The following is a 5,488-nucleotide window of genomic DNA, read 5'->3' as shown; positions in this document are numbered from 1 at the left end:
TTCCTTCTTCTCCTCCACCTCTTTCCCCCTCTTCTCCTAATCCAACAAGGAAAAGGGAGGGAGTCCTACTCCCGGTGGGAGTAGGACTCCTCCTGGCACGCCCCCTCCTGGCCGGCCGCACCTCCCCCCTTGCTCCTTTATATACGGGGGCAGGGGGCACCCTAGAGACACAACAATTGATCGTTTGATCTTTTAGCCGTGTGCGGTGCCCCCCTCCACCATAGCCCACCTCGATAATACTGTAGCGGTGCTTAGGCGAAGCCGTGCATCGGTAGAACATCATCATCGTCACCACGCCGTCGTGCTGACGAAACTCTCCCTCAACACTCGGCTGGATCGGAGTTCGAGGGACGTCATCGGGCTGAACGTGTGCTGAACTCGGAGGTGTCGTACGTTCGGTACTTGATCAGTCGGATCGTGAAGACGTACGACTACATCAACCGCGTTGTGCTAATGCTTCCGCTTTCGGTCTACGAGGGTACGTGGACAACACTCTCCCCTCTCGTTGCTATGCATCACCATGATCCTGTGTGTGCGTAGGATTTTTTTTTGAAATTACTACGTTACCCAACAGATTTGTATTATGAGTTTATGTGTTTTGATGTACCGAAGGTAGTTCGGAGTCCCGGATGAGATCGGGGACATGACGAGGAGTCTCGAAATGGTCGAGACGTAAAGATCGATATATTGAACGACTATATTCAGACATCGAAAAAGTTCCGAGTGATTCGGGTATTTTTCGGAGTACCGGAGAGTTACGGGAATTCGCCGGGGAGTATATGGGCCTTATTGGGCTTTAGGGGAAAGAGAGAGGAGAGGCTGTGCGCCCCCCCCCCCCAAGGCCTAGTCCGAATTGGACTAGGGGGAGGGGCTGCGCCCCCTCCTTCCTTCTCTTCTCTCTTCCCTTTCCTTTACTCCTACTCCTACTACTTGGAAGGGGGGAATCCTACTCCCGGTGGGAGTAGGACCTCTCCAGGGCGCGCCATAGGGGCCGGCCCTCTCCCCCCTCCTCCACTCCTTTATATACGTGGCCAGGGGGCACCCCATAGACACAACAATTGATCATTGATCTCTTAGCCGTGTGCGGTGCCCTCCTCCACCATATTCCACCTTGGTAATATCGTAGCGGTGCTTAGGCGAAGCCCTGCGTCGATAGCATCATCAACACCGTCATCACGCCGTCGTGCTGACGGAACTCTCCTGCAAAGCTCTGCTGGATCGGAGTTTGTGGGACGTCATCGAGCTGAACGTGTGCAGAACTCGAAGGTGTCGTGCGTTCGGTACTTGGATCAGTCGGATCGTGAAGATGTACGACTACATCAACCGCGTTGTCATAACGCTTCCGCTTTCGGTCTACGAGGGTACGTGGACACACTCTCCCCTCTCGTTGCTATGCATCACCATGATCCTGTGTGTGCGTAGAATTTTTTTTGAAATTACTACGTTCCCCAACACGTTCGTGGCTTCCGACAGCGTGCTGGCATCGACTTCACCGACACCTTCGCTCCGGTCGTCAAGCCCGACATGATACGCACGGTTCTCCACGTTGCGGTCTCCCGTGCTTGGCCGGTGCACCAGATGGATGTCTCCAACGCCTTCCTCCATGGTCACCTCAAGGAGTAGGTCTTCTGCCAGCAGCCCACCGGGTTTGTTGACCCGACGCTTCCCGACCACGTGTGCCTGCTTTCGCGGTCCTTGTACGGGCTCACGCAGGCTCCGCGCGCTTGGTACCAGCGCATCGCGGCGTTTGTCCACCAGCTTGAGTTCCGCTCTACCCGCTCGGACGCCTCGCTCTTCGTCTATCATCAGAGCTCTGACACGGCCTACTTGCTGCTCTATGTCGACGACATCATCCTGACGGCATGTACGGCTGGTCTCCTCAGTCAGCTCACGGCTCGTCTTCGTGCTGAGTTCGCCATCAAGGACTTGGGTCCTTTGCACTACTTCCTCGGTGTCGAGGTGGTGCGCCGTCCAGATGGCTTCTTCCTTCATCAGCGGAAGTACGCTCACGAGCTCCTGGAGCGCGTCGGCATGCATAACTGCAAGCCCGCCGCTATGCTTGTTGATACGAAGGTCAAGCTTTCTGCCACAGATGGTTCTCCTGCTTCGGATGTTGCTTTCTATCGGTCTATCGTTGGTGCTCTCCAGTACCTTACTCTGACTCGACCGGAGATCCAGTATGACATGCAGCAGATGGGGGATGGGGGTGTTGAGTATATGTGTTATGTGCATATTGTGTATTGGGCCCCGCCTCCTAGTTCCTTATAATAGTTGAGGTCCATGGCCCACCATTGTACATCATATATACATGCCTATGCACGAAGAGCAATACATCATGCAATCATAATCTCATACACAAGGTACGGGGAGGGCCGGACGCGACAATGGCCTTTATTGTCCATGGTGCGTTGGTGCGCGCGCGCGTGTGTGGGGGGAGGGGGGGAGGGGGTTGGGGCTTCGTGCCTCTTCGTATATGGTATTCGCTCGATTTTCCCAATTAACAAGGCAATGTTATTCGACCTTTTGCACGCGCAACCGATTTCTTTTGGAACCATCGCAAAGTGAGAGCGAAGAAGGCAGTCCGTCCGCTGCATTTCGAGCTTCAGTTAGGCCGAACCGTCCTTTACCAGCCACTACACGAGTTATTCCAGCCAAGAACCACGTGCGATGGAACAAGATCGTTCGGCCCGAGACCGACCCCGATTCTCACAACGCGAGCTCCAGGTGTTTCTCGTCGCAATCTAGAAGGAGAACATGCACGGAAAGAAAGATGAGATCAGATGAGATGCCGGCGGCCTCGGGGAATACGTCGCGGAGGCCTGGCCGCCTTTGCTTTTGCTTTGGGCGATGGCTGTGCTGTGCTGTGCCCACCTTGTCCGTGAAGTCACGGGAACCACACCGGCCGGTAAAGGGAGAGGTTCTTCCATGCGTCCAAACGGTGTCCTCTCGTTCTCTTGGAGGCTTTGCTTTAGTTTGGCGGCCCGTGCGTGCCAGGCAGCTTGCTTTGCTGGCATAGTCCAGGTCGTTAGAGCAACTTCAATGGGGCGACCCAAACGGATGGCGCATTTGTCCGCTTTTTGTTTGTTTGGATTGGTCGCCCGCCCGGCGTCCGTCCAGTTTTGTATTTGGGTCGCCAATGCGTCCAACACGCCGACCCATTTCATGTCCGCATTCAATTTTTAAATAAAAAATGCCCGCGGCCGATCATGCCAGCGGCCATGTCTCATGCCAGCGCCGGCATACAATGTCGGCTTCAGAAAATACCACAGTTCATGCTGGCACACTCACCAGCCGGCCGACACACATGCCAGCATACAAAAAATGGTGGGACTTGAGTTCGACCACGCCATCGCGGCTCCCGTGGTCATGCCGGCACACCTGCCGGCATACAAAAAAGATGGCCCTCGACACCATATATCACTCGTCGTCGAACTTGAGCATGTCAGCCTGCATCTTCTTGAACCACGACCTCTTCCTTGGCGACAAAGCGTTGAGATCCACCTTCATGATCTCCACCCCGGTCATCATGCTTGCAAGAGCCACTTCTTTCGCCTTTGTCTTGGCGTTGGCGGCCTCGATCTCTAGCATCTTGGCTTGCTTCTCCGCCTCGAGCTCGAACATCTTGGCTTGCTTCTCAGCGTCAAGATCAAGCCTCCTCCTTTGGATCTCCATGAAAACATCCATTTGCTCCGCCTTGAAACGCCGGCGCTCCTCCTTCCTTGAGTCCTTCTTATTCATCATGCCGTCCACGCTTGCGATCAAGGCGTTGGTGGCCGCATCTCGCTTGTCCTCCTTCTTGGAGTTGGTCTTCCCCCGCGGCCGTGCCGGCTCGCCCTCCCCAACATCCTCCACGGCGCCCTTCCCCCCACGTGCCTTGAGTGTGGCATATTGTGCCTTGAACTTCTCTTCGTCCTTGATGACCCGATAGCAATGGGAGAGGTTGAAGCACTTGCCATTGTGTTGAACCTTGAATGCCTCCAAAGCTTGAAATGCCTACAAAATATTTCCATGCAAGCATATGGGCAAGTGATAGCAAATGAAGACGTAAAAGGATGATCTTGATGGCACAAAAGAAGGCGGCTTGCTTTATCATACCATGTCTTGCACGCCGATGCCGCTCACGGGGCGGGCCTTGACGCTCTCAAGGGTGGCGCAAAACTTGTTGCACTCTTGTTGGATCATCCTCCACCGCCTGGAAATGGAGACCCACCCGCGCGTGCTCACAAATTGGTAAGGTGGAAACTTCTTGCGCTCATGAAACTCGCGGTGCACACGAGTCCAAAAGGTCGAATGCTTTTGCTCGGCGCCCGTCTTTGGGTCTTGTCCAATGTCTCGCCAACACTCGCAAAGAAGCTTGTCCTCGGCAGCTGTGTACGCCTTCGTGTGCTTGCTCTTGCGCTTCGGCTTAGGACCGGCGGTTTGGTTGGCTAGCTCGTCCTCGAACAAAGGCTCCACTTCGATGTCGCACTCGTCCTCTTCCTCTAGCCCATAGTCCTCTGGGAACTCGTGGTCGAGGGGGAAGCCGTCCAGGTCGATGCCGACCTGATCACGCATGAAGGCCGCCTGATCAGGATCATAGCCAGCGGCCGTCCTGGCTTTGTGTCTCGTCGGGATCGTAGCCAGCGCCCGACGCACCACCCTCGAAGATGAGGTTTTGCATGTAGTCCTCGTCGACGGCGGACGACATTTCCTCGAACAGGTTACGGGCGTCCGGGAGCCCGTCGGCTGGCGTCTGTCGCGCGCGTTTTCTCGTGCCGCCGGACGACGAGCCACCGACCACCGGGGTGGCGTTGAGGTCGATGGGCGCGGGCGCGGGCGTGGAAGGCGCGACCACGCTCACGTCGGGTGAGCACTCCCCGGAGAGACGGGAGGCCTGCGGGTAGACGTGGAAGCCGGGGACCGGGTTGCAAGTCGACGCGCGGGGTGAGTCGGGCAGCACCATCCGAGGAAATGCCGACGAGCCGGTACTGGCCGCGGCGACGGCGGCTTGGAGGACGCTGTGCTGCCTAGGGTTTACCCCTAGCATGTAGAGCGCCTCCCTCATTGCCGCAGCGACGCGGGCGTTGGTGAACTCCTGCTGCGCGGCGGCCTCATCCCTCGCGTCCACGGCGTGCCTCCGGCCCTTCCTCTTGGCCGACTCCCTTGCCCGTTGTTCGGGCGTCAGCGCCTTCTTCGGCTTGGTCGCGGCGGCGGTCTTGCGCGGGGCACGAGGCTTGCTTTCCCGGAGGGGGCGACGGCGCCGGACGAGGCGAGGGAGGCGAGGCCGGCAGCGGCGTCGAGGTCGAGGTCGATGGCGTCCTCCATGGCTGGTTGGGGGGCGGGGGCGCGCGCGGGCGGGAGCGTTTTTGGGGAAAATGGGGGGAATGTTGGTGGCTGCCACTGACCGGCGGGCCCGGAGGGAGGAGTAGGCGTGCGTCCGTCTTGTGTCCGCGCCGACGCAAATCCGGCTCAAAATTGGGCCTGGAATGGGTCGCCCGCGGACGAAAAA

The sequence above is a fragment of the Triticum aestivum genome, chromosome 7D, assembly GCF_018294505.1.
Source record: "Triticum aestivum cultivar Chinese Spring chromosome 7D, IWGSC CS RefSeq v2.1, whole genome shotgun sequence".
In the NCBI taxonomy this organism is placed as follows: Eukaryota; Viridiplantae; Streptophyta; class Magnoliopsida; order Poales; family Poaceae; genus Triticum; species Triticum aestivum.
This window is presented reverse-complemented; position numbering follows the sequence as displayed.